We start from the raw sequence: 16,229 nt of genomic DNA on the forward strand, positions 1-16,229 counted from the left end.
TACTAAACTTGGTAATCATATATACAAGAGATGGATCTAATTTCGTTTGGATTTATTTGAAAAGTATCATTTATACTTAGTGTATAGAAAAAGCAACTTAAACTTTATCTATAAATTAAAATCTTTATAGAGCAGATCAGGATTGACATAAGAAATGGAGTCGTTTCCTGCCGGTGACTTTAATCTAACTTCAGTTCAGTTAAAATTGAACTGCTATATTAAGGTTTTTATCTGAATGCTGTTTTTTTATTAAACTACAATTTTTATCTATGATGATTAACTTATCGGCAAGCAAAAAAAACGGTATAACGATAATAAATCACTCCGTAATGCAGTCAAAAACAAACTAAATCGACACTTTTTTTGGGGGCATCTTCTCTGTATGGGAGATGATTTTGCAAAATCCGAAGCCCTTTCAGTTTAAGCGAGAAAACGGGAGGCGTCTATAAGTAAATCGGGGCAAAATTGATAATGTAAGTCAAGTTTGATCGGGACGCCATCATTTATCATTCCATATATAAATTCCCCGGGCGTTTTTCCACAGTATCTGGGATGAAAAATTAAATATAAAGGAGATAAAAATTGAACGGAAAGGGCGGAGATTATATAAACTTTTAAACATTAATTGCAAGAGTAATATCCAGGGTAAGCTCTGTTATCAATTATTCAGAAATTTTAAAGTTTATAAAAGAAACAAATACTTCACCATGGTTGTGTTCAATTTAGAGCTATGCGCACCTTGGCCACGCCTCTACATACGTACATACTGATTTTACGAATTATGGTAGTATAGAACCGTACTTCAAACTACTTAATTTTTCTGTGTGTAATTTTATTAAGAAACCTCTAATACTCTCAAATACGTAAGAAATGTTTTAGGTATATGTTTAGTTATTCCTTTCTCACTTTTGTGAGAAATTCTGTGAAGTGTTCTCAAGAAACAAAACTTTAATGGCCTAAGAGCGAAGAACACTCTAAGGATTAAAACATAAAGTTTTATCAAATTTAATCTGGAACATTCGTGGTGTGTTAAGGATAGAGTAAGCGTAAAATCATTTATAAGACTGATTTTAAAATGTACTGTAATGGTGTTTACTGGCGCTTACTATTTTTTTTAATCCCCTTACGGTATTCGGGGTTATTTATAAAGTTTGTAATTGGTTATCCAACCATTATCTCGGGCGCCACCCTCAAGTTTAATGTGGATGAGGGACCACGGCCTATCGGGTAGCCTTTAGACAGTGGAAAAAGTAATCCAGGTTTCCTGTGTGAGTAAAACTATAGGCAACATTGTACCAAAATCACATTTATTCATCCCAAAACCTAACATGTCATCTCTTTGCTAACACTTCTCAATAAGCCTTACATACGGCCAAATTCAATATGGTACGGTGCGGGAATAGGAGAGGTGCAATGAAGAGAACCCATGTCTGTAAGCAAAATGTAAAAGCGGTACGGTAATTTATGGCAGTGAATAAACGGATCAGATACAGCCCAGAGAAAATAAAGCATGAAACGGTCGATATTAATCGGAATGGTAAGCGGTAGGTCACCCACAGGATATTTAAGCGGTCTAATATGGAAAATAAATACGGTCGCTCGTAACCTTGGCCAACTCTGTTTAAAATGTCTGAGAACGCGGTCTTAATTATGTAGGTAGAAGATGGCAATGTTGTCAGGTTGGGAATAATGGGATAATATCCAATGCAGGGTGCTATCTCGTAACGGTCCCACACGTAGTCCTCTGCATTTTATTAAGGACTACACAGTCTTACCCTGTAACGGTTCGGCACGCAACTCCGTGTATCCTGTGGATATTAGGAATGAGGAGATAATGTCCAATGCAGGGTGCTACCTCGTAACGGTCCCACACGTAGCCCTCTGCACTTTATTAAGGAATACACAGTGTTACCCCGTAACGGTCCGGCACTTAACCTCGTGTATCCTGTAGACACTAGGAATAATGGGATAATGTCCAATGCAGGGTGCTACCTCGGAACGGTCCGACACGTAGCCCCTAGCACTTTTTAAGGAATACACAGTGTTACTCCGTAACGGTCCGGCACGTAAGCTCGTGTATCCTGTAGACACTAGGAATAATAGGATAATGTCCAATGCAGGGCTACCTCGTAACGGTCCGACACGTAGCCCCCTAGCGCTTTTTAAGGAATACACAGTGTTACCCCGTAACGGTCCGGCACGTAAGCTCGTGTATCCTGTAGACACTAGGAATAATAGGATAATGTCCAATGCAGGGTGCTACCTCGAAACGGTCCGACACGTAGCCCCCTAGCACTTTTTAAGGAATACACAGTGTTACTCCGTAACGGTCCGGCACGTAACCCCGTGTATCCTGTAGACACTAGCTTCGGTCGGTCTTCTCGGTCGGACTGTTCTGAGCGGACTGCTACTTACTACTACCTACTACTGCGCGTTTTTTAACAAAATAGAAACTTTCCTAACTTTACTGGGCAAAGCTTAGTTGTCAATATAAATCTTGAAAATTAATAATTTAAGTTGGAAAAAGAACCGAGTAATTCTATAGATAAATAAGAGAATTACAGAAAATTTAGTAACGTTGTTACAGTACTTAGAAGATCGTCACATTTTCTTAAAAATTTGACAAAGAAGATATTTCTTCTAAAGTGCCACTGATATAGATCCAGAAACGGTCCAGGATTTGGCGATGATCAAATCGTCCAAACTTGTGGTAACTAGATTCAATCCGATCAATATGACACTACTAAAGTACATTAAAGATAGATTCCAGAGTAAAACGTTAGTGTTTTCGGTCAACAAAGGACTTATTAAGTAAACATGAAGGAAACACACCAATTAACCAAGCTAAAAAGCGAACTGAATTGATTTATTCAACAATACAATAGTCTATCCAATCAAGGGCTTTTCGAGCGTCAGCATAAATGATAACGAGTTATGTACGAGTCTTAATTAATTTGAAATTTAAGGTTAAACAAAAAATTCAAAAGAAAATTCATGCTAATTAACAGATTTTACGTCTTTGGTATGGTTTTAAGACAGACTAATACAAAGTAATTTTAAATATTTAATTATATATTGTGCAAGTATTGATTGATTACTTAATCAGAATGCTCGGTTTTTGATATAATTGATTTGTTTACAATTTTGCAATCGTTAGTAATTTGTTGTAAGTCAAACATGTAAAGCAGGGGAACAGCCAGAATACCAACACAATGTCTTGTATAAAAACTAGGTATACTATTGACTCTGTATATCGCTATATTCCTAGTCTTCTAACAAGTAATAGACAAAGAGAGACCTGATCAATTATTAGCGATTACAGATATTCTGACTTTCGTAGAAATACAGAACCAGAAATGGAGCCAAATTAATTTTTTCTTTCGTACAATCTTATTCACCTCGTTTTCTAGATCTAATACATTTTTTTCTCTACTACTTCTGATTCTGATTTTTTCCTAAATGCTTTCGCATTTGCCATAAACCTCTGTTAGCTTAAAAGCATTTTTTCTAAATGCCTAAAAGAGACTAAAGACGTTTTGCAAGACTCTTGAAAATTCCAGCCTCTCCTTCTGCTTCAAGTGCCACGCAAATTCTTGCATAGGCGTCCATTATATGCTTCTGTCAATTGCAGAATATTGGAGTTCTTAAAAACTACTTATCTTGCCTATTTTCTAATATTCTGGAACCACAAGAGTTTACTTTTGCCTATTTCCCTCTTTCTTTTTTAGATCTTACTTGGAAGAATAAAGCGTTGGAATTCATAGCGTTCTCCTCTCATAATATGTATATAATATAAAATGTTTCTACTTTTTACTTCGAAAAGCTTGCTTCTATTTCTACTCTCAAAAGAACTTCTTCATTTCTCATGTGTCCTACCTATGATATTCTCAGTATTTTTCTATATAGTAAACAAGTAATTAAATAAAATAAAACTTGGTGCGCCACTGGGCATTTTTATTTACCTACATCCATCGCCATGCTAACGTTTATCTGTAAACCAATCAGATGCAAGAGGAGGTGGGATCAACATAGACGTGCTTTAAAATCTTCGTTGTTAATTTTTTTTTAATAATTTTTTCATATTTAATAGTTAAATTATTTATTACCATGAAATAATAGAATATACAGAAACTCATATTTAATAAATAATTATTACAAAGAAAAAATATATAAGGGTGTATACGAAAAAGACTATAGAAGTTCATAGTAGAGGATTCAGAATTTATTATAGATAATTCAAAATTGATATGCAAAATGTAGAGACACTTTTTAGATCTGAGCAGCTTGAAATCCTCCATACTGTTTTTTTTTTGAAAAAAGGAAATATAACTTATTAAATATGTATATTAAATAATTAATTACTTAAAACTTGATATGTTTATGGACTAGTTAATGCAACACATAAATGCTCTAAAATCTTAACTGTTAATATATATTCTTACAAATTTGAACTGTCATTACATTATTAACATTAATAACGATACACGATATAGCTACCATTTTAATTTTACCTCTATGTTATCATAAGTGATCTTAAATGTTTGTTATTATACTTAAAAAGAGATCGGATGATGCCGTAAGGCGAAACACGTAACCTAACTAATAGACGCAACATTTGTGTGACTTTGACTTCGAGTTTATGTTCCTCCTTGCTATATATTATTAAAGTCTCTTTGAGAATAATAGATGAATTATTAACCGGTAATCTTTGCATGGTTTTGCATTACTTGATTTTGGTGAGTTAAGTCAAAAAACATATCATCAGGACCTGGAATTTTGTTATTCATCATCAGCTTCACCGCGAGTCTGATATCTTTTATTAATATACTTGGTCCTATCTGCTCTTTAACTTAAATTATTGGGTTGTTTTTCATTTACTTTTCTAATCTCACTTCTAATTCTTCTTTGTAGGTCTCTGTACATGTAATTGTCATTCCAAATCTTGCATAGTCTTCGTTTTTTCATTAGCTCTGATATTTCTAGGGTTATCCATTTATTTTTAGTCGTATGTTTGTCATTTTGGAGGAACTTGTGGAAACTCTTAGAGGAAGTTGTAATCTGATTTATGTTATAATCTATTTGTTTGCGTACAACCCAATCCGTCCTCTCCGAAAACTTTTATATCTGTGTCAAAAGTTTCCCTTAATGTCAACGAGACTGACCTAGTGAAATATCTTAAAGCTAACTTTGGTCAAAATTGCAAGTTTTCTATTGAGGCTACTAAGGAAATTCAGTTTTTTCATTTCCAATATCATCGATGCCAAAAATCCACATCCAATGACTTGACCATACGATTCTGGCAAATTTAGGAAAAGTTAAATCTGCAAATAGTATAACGTTGGCCAACTTGAATGCAAGAAGCATTAAATCTTCAGATTTAAAACTTTTCTTACATTTTCTGGCATTTCCTAAATTTGCATACATTACAGAAACCTGGCTGATGGAAGCTACTTATTTTAAACGTTTTAAACAACTATATAATGGCAACCCACTTCTGTAGAAAATCTCCTTCTGATGGTGTCTTAGTGATTATCAGGTCTGACTTATGTTGGACACTGGATACTGCTACTTATGTTGGAAATAAAGACTTTTCATTAAATTTAATTTTAAATTCTGATTTTTTAACATTTAGTGTGTAACTTGACAAGTTATTAAGTCTGTTGTATAAATATACTAGTTTAATGTTTTTTTTGTGGTGATTTTAATTACGATTTCTATTCTGGATGTAAGAAGAAAGCAATGTATACTGTTAATGCATTTAGTTTTTATGGTTTACGTCAAGCTTTCTTTGAATTTTCCGGAGTTCAAAGTTGGTTCTGCACTTTAATTCAGAATGTTTTTACTAATGCTTGTACAGTCCTAACAAGCACCATAGATTTAACTTTCACTGATTATCGAGTGCATATCCAGCATTTTAACTTAGACCGCGTAACCTGTAGTGATGCATCTCAATCTAGTTCTGTTACTTTTAAATCTTTTCTTTAGGAAAATACCAATTATTTCAACCAACTGCTGTAAAAAGAGAACTGATTACCGGGTGAAAAGTTAAGACGCATGCATGTGCAGTTGAAATCTCATAATAACCATAACATGATTCTAGCCTTTAAAAGAAGATTGAAATATCGTAGAAAAAATATTGCCTTTGCAAAGAGAACCTATAATTCAAATTAAATTTTTATCTCTTGCAATGTAACGTAGGAGGTTACTCCAAATGGAAGTATCATAACTAGAAATACCAACATCGCAAACGTGTTTAACGATTTTTTTGTGAACTCAGTAATCAAACTAACAGAAACTTTTAGGTCCCTAAGAATAATGATATGACATGCAACAATTTTTCATAGTCACTTTTGTTATCCCCTCTTATGGATAATGAAGTAGTACTTGACATTACCAAATTGGCCTTTATCAAAAGATCTTATGGTATTTATGACATTCCTTGTTTTTTATTGTCAAAGTGTACTACTAATATTCTTTCTGCTTTGACCTATCTTGTTAACTTACCATTTCAATATGGGTATTTTCCAAAGAAAAAGACTCTTTATAAGAAGGGCGAGGCGCCTCTCTTGTTGAAGCCTACAGACCTATTACTTTGTTATTTGTATTTTTCCAGGTTTCTGAAAAGTCCTTTAAAAAACGGATTTGGATGCTCTTAATAATTTGGTCTTGTCGCCAGTATGGGTTCGAAGCCGGTCTCTCTGCATAAGATGCTTTGAATCTAAACTGAAGTCTGTTGGAATCTTTTTTGACTTTACCTAGGCTTTCGATACAATAAACCACACGGTGCTATTAAATAAAGTATCTCATTATAGTTTGAGAGGCACTGCTTTGGAATGGCTGAAAACATGTTTGTCTGGTAGGATTCAGGCAGTTAGGCTGAGGGATGCATATTAAACTGCTCTCTCTGATTGGATAGAGGTCGGAACTGAGGTGCCCAAAGGGCGTGTTTTGGCACCTACCCATCCTCTTGCTGTTATTTATAAATGACTTGCCTCTTTTTGTTAAAGACTGCCTTGTAACCATTTTTGCAGATGACACCTCAGCCATTATGGCTAATCAAGACAATGACAATTTCCATTCACTAGCCAGGAAATATGTAGCTCGCATTAAACCCCAGTGTCAGAAAAATGGTATTTGCTTAAACAGTTCAAAAACAAATTTTATAGTCTTTACTCTAATCCGAGTCACTCAGGATAGGAGTTCTTGTTGATAGCAATTTGTCTTGGTATGACCAGGTAGTGTTAATGTTCAGTAAGTTATCTTAAAGCAATTATGCTATTTTGCAGCAAGGAGATTGTGTTGATTCTCTCACCTTAAGAACATTTTTGCTATACTGCAATTCATTCAATCCTGTCTTAAAAGAAGAAAATCTTGCCATGTTGAGAGAGCACTAATATATCAAAAACGCATGATTCATTCGATGTTTAGACTTCTATTTAGGAAGTCTGATAGTCCCATCTGACAAATGTGTGTCAATTATTATAGTACTAGAAATGCAAATAAATGTTGGATTCCTTTTGAAATATTGTCTCATATGTGGGATGTTCTTTCATTACGGCTTTTAGAATTAATACTCCCTTATCTGGAAATGTTAGAATATCTAAAACATTGCCAGTATTTAAAAGAGCTTTAAAATTTATATTTGCACACTACCCTTTCTATTCTTTGTCCGATTTTTTTGATTAAAGTTTTACTAAATTAGTATGTCTGGTTTTAGTTTTAATATTAGTGACAATTCCCTTACCTACGTATGTACGCTATTATGTCTATGGAAATAAATGAATTGAAATGAATTGAAGTCGAAAAACTTATGTGGAACTCATAATGCAATTTTTAACTTTTTTCATGTAAATACAACCGAGGCAATAGAAGCGGGGTTCTGTGATCTACCAAAGGCTTTTGATTGTATGGAACGCGAAATGCTGCTATTAATTTATTGGGTCCTTAAAGGAACCCATTTTACTTGTAATGTATGTAAACGATCTGGGTTCTTTTCTCTATATGTCCAAGTAGTTGATTTTGCTAACAATACTATCTATTGATAGCAAAAAAATAATTCGATTTAATGCCTTCATACACATTACTAATTATTACATCTTAGAGCCTAAATTCAATGAATCATCTCTAATTAGTGGAAATTGAACGTATCTTCTGTATTCACTCCGTTAATCGAATTGAAGCTGATGAATCAAACTTGTGTTTAAACGACTCAAGTTTTTCGGAATTTTATTTCTAGGTTACTCCTTTTTTTCCTGATTTTACTTAGAATGCTTTGATTTCATCAACAACTCTGGACTTAGGGGCGTTTTTCTTCCTTGCCTAAAACAAGACCATTGCTATTCCACTTTATAAGGGTGGTGAGTTGATGTTTGATGGACAAACTTTATTACAGAATAAAGACTGTTGTAAGTCCCTGAATATTTCTATAAAAGCTCGCCTAGGGTCTGAGGACAAAGCTTAAGCTGAGCAAGCTAGTTCTGATTCAGGATTATTAACAAAAGTCCTGTTATTTAAAATGGCAACTAAAAGTTCATGATTGATTTTGTCAAATGTCTTTGACCTTAATCGAGGCGAATAGGTGCAGTAGGTTTTTTACCAAATGAATACAACATTTTAATCTAACGATATAAAAAGTCTCATGCGTGCTCCTGACTAATTAAATCAGAATCCGTAGCAATTTAAAACAATAATTTCTTCATAATGTGTATGTGAGTCTATAAAAGCGAGGCATTAAAAATATTATAAATAACTAAATTCTTAACTCATTAAGCAAAAAATTGCATGCTAGGTATCACTTCGGTTAATTTAAGGGGGTAATGAATCCAGTTTTATACCGCGCATACTAAAAATAATTTGTATTATTATTATGATTATTTTATTCATTCGGCTGAGCACAGGAATTACATTCTTCGTGTTTTGACGGTTTTAGTTGCTTTTAATTAGGGACATTATACCGTTTTTGATTTACATGTCTTGGGTAATAAAATAGTTCTGTTCTGTTGCTCTTTGGATACTTATTAAATGTAATAAGAGCGGTTTTTATATTTACTAAGATTTTACCAAGAAATTAATTGGAATATCTATACTTTTTAAATATATATGTCAATTTACTAGAATTTATAAACTAGTAGTAATGGCGTAAGAAGGCTTGCCTTACATATAACCATTTCGATTCGATATCCTAGTCCAGCCAATATCCTTACTATGGCCTTCTCTCTATAAATTTGTTTTGCTTCTTAATAACATTTTAATTCTTAATTTTCTTTTTCTCATTGTCTCATTTATTCTTCTTGTATAAGAAATTGTTAATATTTCCCAACATTTTTTTTTACTTATATATTGAAATTTAAATTTTAGGAGTCGAGAAAATGGAATTTATGGAACTTATGTCTATTGAGTACATTAATAGACATAAGAAACCATAGAGGAATGGATGCAACTATCACTGGCTTACCTGATAACTAGGGAGAGGGTTATGTAAAATAATATTTTACATTATACTCCTACATGGTGATCTTAGTGTCTCTGAAGCCGTGGCAGCATCTAGTGCAGTGAATCAGTTATCTAAATGCCAAGAAAAAGCTGGTATGTACGTAGATCAGTGCTACTTTCAGTGAAATTTAAGCTCCTGTTATTACCGATAGTAAGAATATAACCTACTTTGTAGAAATTAAACCATAAATTAATCGCTAACTGCCGAAAGGAGACATCTCCAATTTCTTAGGAAATTCATATTTTCATATATTTAGATTCCATTACCTTAAATACATCGTTTACTGCATAAACGGGACGTACGACATTGTCACACCATTTACTCGATAGCATTATGATTCTTGTTAACCGCAGAAAGGGTCCTGGAGAAGTAAACGTTCTGCGGTAAACTATTGACTTCGGTTCTTTTCGTGCAGTTTCGTACACCAATACAGAAGACCAGATAATATAATCACTAAAATGCAATAGAGATTCGGGGACCTATTTTAATGTTCCGCTCTGATTTATTTTGGTTTTTGCTGGCTGAGTAATAAAAAACGCAGTCATTTAGTTCTGTTTAGAATTTCATAAAAGCAAGGAAACAACACGTGCTTATTTCATTTTATTTAAGTTGAATAGAAAAAATGAGTTCGAGTTTAGAATCTGAAGACATCCCAAAAAAACGAAAAAAAGGTGTTGTGAACACTGAGAAATATAAAAGAAATTCTGTTAAAAATGCAAAACTGCAAGGCGTCCAACATGTAAATTATTCTGGAAAATGCATTCCTGCCAAAGAGGTTGCGGGTGATTTATGGTAAATCTGGGTTTTTTTTAAATCATCGTTAGGCAAACTAGTTTATCCTTTTAGTTGTTACAAGAAATGCGTAAGTGGACTGACTGAAGAAGAAAAACAAAGTATGCTTAATTTGTTTTGTAATTTGCAGACAAAAAACTTTCAAGATATGCATTTACAAGGACTCTTAGAAATACATTCCATTTCACGAAAAAGGGGTAGCATAGACGCTTCTAATAGTAAACCAAAGTCTTTAAGTGTCAAATATTTTATTCTTAATGGTTCAAGTAGAATACAGACTTGTAAAAGAGCATTTCTATTAATTTATGGAATCTCTAAGAAGCGATGCGAACGTATTGTTTTTCTCCTAAAAAATCACAAAACCCCTCAGGATATGCGCGGTAAAAATGTAAGTGGAAATGCAATAAAAGGATCTGTTATTGCAAATATCCGGAACCACATTGAATCCTATCCAGTAAAAATATCACATTATACGAGCCAAGAAATTCGTTATCTAGATTGCAAATTATCAGTAAAGACAATATTTGAGATGTTTAGAGAAAAACACCCGACTGATAAAACTTCTTACAAATTTTTTTGGTCCTATTTTAAAGAAAATTATAACTTAAAATTTGGTAGACCAGCAAAAGACACTTGCAGTACCTGCGAGGAACTTAATGCTAAAATAAAGAGTGACTGTCTTAACGATAATGCAAAAAGAGTAGCAGTTGCTGAGCTTATGGTCCACATTAGACGAAGCAAGAAGTTTTATACTGCTCTAGATTCGGTAAAAAAGCGCTGTACTGAAGATGAGCAGACCTTAGGTATTTGCATTGATTTCATGGCGAATGTATCGCTACCACAACTTCCGGTTCAAGATTTGTACTACTTTCGACAGCTCACTGTTTGTACATACATAATTTAGGATCTAATAATATTGTTTGTTATGTCTACCATAAAGGGGAGGCGGGCAAAGGTGCAAATGACGTATGCTCTTTTCCCAAGCATTACTAAGATCAGCAAAGCTTGCAAAAGTATAAAACTCTTTACATTTTCTGTGACAACTGTAGTGGGCAGAATAAAAATAATACCGTGATTCGCTTTCTAATGAGTTTAGTTGAATTCAAGAGATTTAATGAGATTGAAATGTACTTCCCAATGAGAGGCCATTCATTTATGGCTTGCGACCGTGACTTCGGCCTAATTAAACGACAGCTTAATAAAATAGAACGATTTTACACCATCCAGGATTATGTTGAAATAATTTCCAAGGCTTGCAAAAATTCAGCAAAATTTTCAACTGTTCAGGTGTCTAGCGATTTTGTGTACGATTTCAAACGTTGGTGGCCACAATTTTATAAAAGAACCTGTGTGAGTAATGAATCTTATGGAAAGAGTGTACCACGATTTCAAAAGAAATCGTTTTCTATCGCATCCTTCCAACATTTGAGTATTTCAACAACCACTCAGATAGTTGGCCGTAAGTTTATAAACTGCCCTGTAAGTGATACTTACCGGCTTAGGAATACTAAAAAATAATTAACTCAATGTTCTAAAAAAGGATACCTTGAAAAGATACCAATTAACAAAAAAAAATTACTGATATATTAAATACAATATAATTTATTCCTGAGGATTATATGGAATTTTGGAGGATCATTTCGGCTTGACCGACAAGTGAGAAAGAATGCGATGTAGAATGAGTATGTACTATTTGAATAAGGCAAATGTCAAAATTATAGAATTTTGTTTTATTTTACTGCAAAAAGGAGTATTGTGTAGATTTTAAAATAAATTAAATTTAAATATAATAAAGTTTAAATCGGTAAAGGTCTACTGAGGAATTGAGAATTAAAGTTAAATCCAAATTTCTGGAAAAAAGAGAGATTTATTAAATAATGTTATCTCAAATGTACAATTGTATTATCAATCTTACAATTTTATAAATGTATTTGAGCATCTGTGTTTTGATCATAAACCAATTGAGCACTATTAATAAAATAAATATAATAAATATTGAAAATTTTAAACTGGAACTAAAGAAAACATATTGATCGAAAACATAATCAAAAAGCGAGTAAATTACAGAGTACTGAGAAAAAAAGAATTAATCAATTGAATTTTCAAGCTAGTGTCACTTAAGTTCTGATTAGAATTTTAATTCTGCTTATTATTTTACCATTGCGATTACCACCACTATTTCTTACGTATTGAATTTATTAAATAAACCAGTAAAAATAATGTTTATCTAGTGTAGTTTCTAAGATGCATTTAATTTAAGCATAATAAAATTTAAATCATTAAAGGTCTAACTAAGGAATTGAGAATCACTCAACGGAAAAACAGAAAAATTGATCGATTGAATCTTAAAAGGTGTACATATCTCCAGCTTCATCTGCATGACATATACAACAGGGTACCGAATAAAGAATGATTAAAGCTTTGTAATAAACTGAGTAGAATACTGTAAGTTGGAAAATAAGTAGCTTAAGCAATAAGAAAAATATAATGAAAAGAGATTATTTAACACTAAAATTTAAAAAAACCTTAAATCATAGGAAAAATAATAAGGCAACTGAATTTAAAAGGAAAGATACACAAAAATAGCTTTTATTTGTTATGAAGTTGAAAATCTTATAAAAAAAAACTACACATACTATATAAAAAAATACGACAGAAAAGAAAAGTTGATCGATTGACTTGAAAGATGTAGTAAGTTGTTTTGTAGAAAATGTAGCACTATTAGATAATCAAACATTTTTTTTAATATGCTTATACCTGAGAAGTAAAATTCATGATAAAATAGTTCAATTGTTTACCGAAGCTTTTCCACTTACAAAAGTCAAAGAAACAATCTAAGAAGGTTTGGTTATATCGTTACTAATGGCAATTTAAAAAAAAATATATTTGGCAAAAGAAGTGATAACCTATTTCTCTTGATACTCAAATTTTTTGCTCAATTCTCCTGTCTTTGTATTAACCATCTTGGTGAAAACAGTCAACAAGTCATGAGAGAATAAAGTATTTCGAGCATCTAGCGCAGTTGATCAGTTATTTAAATGCCAAGAAAAAGCGGGTAGGTGGGTAGATCAGCGCTGGTTTCAGTGAACTTTAAGCTCCTGTTATTGCCAGTAAACAGAAAATAACCTACTATGTAGCAATGAAAGCATGAATAGGAGAAGGAGGAACAACATTGTCTGCTAAAAATCTATCGAGGATGATTCAGGTTATGCTTTTCCTTCAGTAATTTAGATGAGCGATTTATCTGATTTGTTAGAACTTTGTATTCAACCAAGAAGAATCGGGATCTTGTGTAGGTTTTAAAATAAATTTAGTCTAAATATATTAAGGTTTAAATCGTTAAAAGTATACTTAGGAATTGAGAATCATACAAAATACCTACAGCTACTGTTAAATGCAATTTAATTATGTCAGATTAATAATGAAAAAGCGCGTAAATTACACCGAAAAAAAAATCTAATCAACTGAATCTTCAAACTTATGTCACTCTAATTCTGATCAGGATTTTAGTTTTGCTTATCACTTTACCAATGAAATTTCTTACGTGTTGAATTTATTAAGTGAATTAGTTAAAAGTGAATGTTCCGAATTCAATTACAGAATGCTTAAGTGTAATCAAGAAAAAGAAAAACGCAATTAAGATTAATTGAAAAATTAATACAGATGCAGCATCACCCCAATTCTAATCAAGATTTTAGTTCTGCTCATCATTTTACTGTTGCAATTTCCACCACTATTTCTTTCATATTGAATTTATTAAGTGAATCAGTTAAAAGTACCGAATTCAATTACAGAATGCTTAAGTGCAATTAGATATAGAAAGATGTTGTATGGATAAAAGAGAAAAATAAAAACCCAATAAGATCAATTGAAAAATGAATACAGATCAATGCATATGTGTGCCTAGCAATTGAAATTAAAAAAAAAAAGTTTTGACAAGATAAATACAGAAAAAAACATTAATCGATTGAATCTTAAAGGCTGTAGATATTTCTAGCTACATCTGTATTACATATACAAAAATACTTAAATTTAACAAATATTAAATAAAATACTTACTGTAAGTAATTGTTATTCTTAATACGATAATCTTGAATAAGATATCATAGCCAGAATACAGTAACGAAAAAAGAGTGAATTGATTGAAGCTTTGTAATAAACTGAGTAGAATACTGTAGGTTGAAAAATAAGTAAATCAAGTAATAAGATAAATATAATTAAAATTGATTATTTAAGACTAGTATTCTAAAAACTTCTAAATTATAGGAAAAATAATAAAGCAACTGGATTTTAAAAGAAAGATGTAAAAAAATAGCTTTTATTTGTTAATTTTACACAGTTACTATATAAAAAAATACTACAGAAAATAAGACGATAACATGATCGATTGACCTAAAAGACGTAGTAAGTTGTTTTGTCGAAAATGCAGCATTAATTGGTAATCAAACAATTTTTTTCAATATGCTTATTATACCTGGACAACAAGTAAAATTCATGATAAAATGGTTTAACTGTTTAACAAAGCTTTCCACCTACAAAAATCTAGAAAAGGGTTTGGACATATAATCACGAATGGCAAATAAAACAAATTATATTTGACAAAAGGACTCTTATCTAACTATTTCATCTCTTTTAATTTTTCTCGGTACTCTATTTTTTTTTTCTTAATTCTCCTGACTTTGCATTAACCAGCTTAGTGGAGGCAGTCATCAATTCTTGAGAAAATTAAGTATCTTATTTATACATACAGAACGCTCGATAATCCTTCTAAGTTTCGGCACATCTCACTCTTGTCAACCCTATCTAAAATCATAGAAGTGTTTCGGCAATCAAACATCATCAACAAGTACCAAATCGAGGTTCGTGAGGGTAGTAGCACCTACTGATATTGCAATTTACATTCATTATCAATTCATTTTCATTTCTGCGTCCTCATCTTTATAGGACTTAATATATCTAACTACCAGAATATCAATTAGGGTGTACCACAGGAATCAGTTTTGGATCCTCCTGTTTCTTTTTTATAAAATGTCCTTCTCAATCTCCTAGTTGGCGGAAAGTGTACAGTTTTTTCTGATGATAATATTGAATCTCTGGAGACTAAAATTATGACGCGTATCAAACAGCTTGGTCTTTTAAGTGCAGTCTGGCTGATATAATATATGTTATTAACAGTCTAATTGAGATTATGCCAGACAGTAAAATTCTGTATTTATATAGTTGGATAATGCTTTACATATCGATAGCTTAAACTGTAAATCGGCTAACTCCACATTTGACAGATTTTAACATTCTGGCGGAACCTTTTAAAAAAAATGTACATGCCAATTGAATTCATCCATGACCAATATGATATTAATATTTTAATTTCTCCCAAACTAGAATCAAACAAGTTATGCGGCTGACATTATTTCGAGTTTAATGAGTAATCATCTCCCTTTTCTGTGTTTGATAATATGGATTATTGCAACAGTAATCTAGAAGATCGGCCATTGCCGTTTATTCAAAGCGAATTAGAAAACAAGCTGTTTTTATCCAGTACATCTAGCATTGAGAAGGCTAAAACGAATTATACAGTGAATCAAATAGCTTAGATTCAGCAGATTTCGCAGATAATATCAGTGAAGAGAGTATTTGTACCCCGCATTTAGTAGAATGTTCTGACAGCTCCGATGCTGCTGAATCTGAAAATTAGATTTCTAAAATAAAACGAAGAAAGAGATGCGAGGTTGACAAGAAAACATGGACTTATGGAGCAAACAGGAAAAATAGAAAAAAGTTCCAAAACCTCCTGGGTTTTTAAAGGCAAGGTTTAGAACAAAAATAGAAAAAATAAGATGTTTTTTTATAACAGAACAAGATAGACGATATATATTTAAAAAATGTTGGATAGGAAATAACCTGGGAAGAGAAAAAAAATATCTAGTTAAATAGAAAATAATTA

The 16,229-nt window shown here is 32.3% G+C and overlaps 2 long non-coding RNA genes across 2 annotated transcripts in view; one reads left to right on the forward strand and one right to left on the reverse strand.

Moving 5' to 3' along the window:
* LOC126738513 (uncharacterized) overlaps positions 1-16,229 on the reverse strand; it is a 155,459-nt gene that overhangs the window by 38,910 nt on the left and 100,320 nt on the right. The gene's annotated exons all lie outside the window — the stretch shown is intronic.
* The window catches only part of LOC126738512 (uncharacterized), a 35,545-nt gene that overhangs the window by 9,150 nt on the left and 10,166 nt on the right, over positions 1-16,229 (forward strand). The window contains exon 2 of the long non-coding RNA XR_007661358.1: positions 9,358-9,585. This is a non-coding gene — a long non-coding RNA (uncharacterized LOC126738512). The remainder of the gene's footprint in view (positions 1-9,357; positions 9,586-16,229) is intronic.

The sequence above is a fragment of the Anthonomus grandis genome, chromosome 7 (genome assembly GCF_022605725.1).
Source record: "Anthonomus grandis grandis chromosome 7, icAntGran1.3, whole genome shotgun sequence".
NCBI classification, from domain to species: Eukaryota; Metazoa; Arthropoda; class Insecta; order Coleoptera; family Curculionidae; genus Anthonomus; species Anthonomus grandis.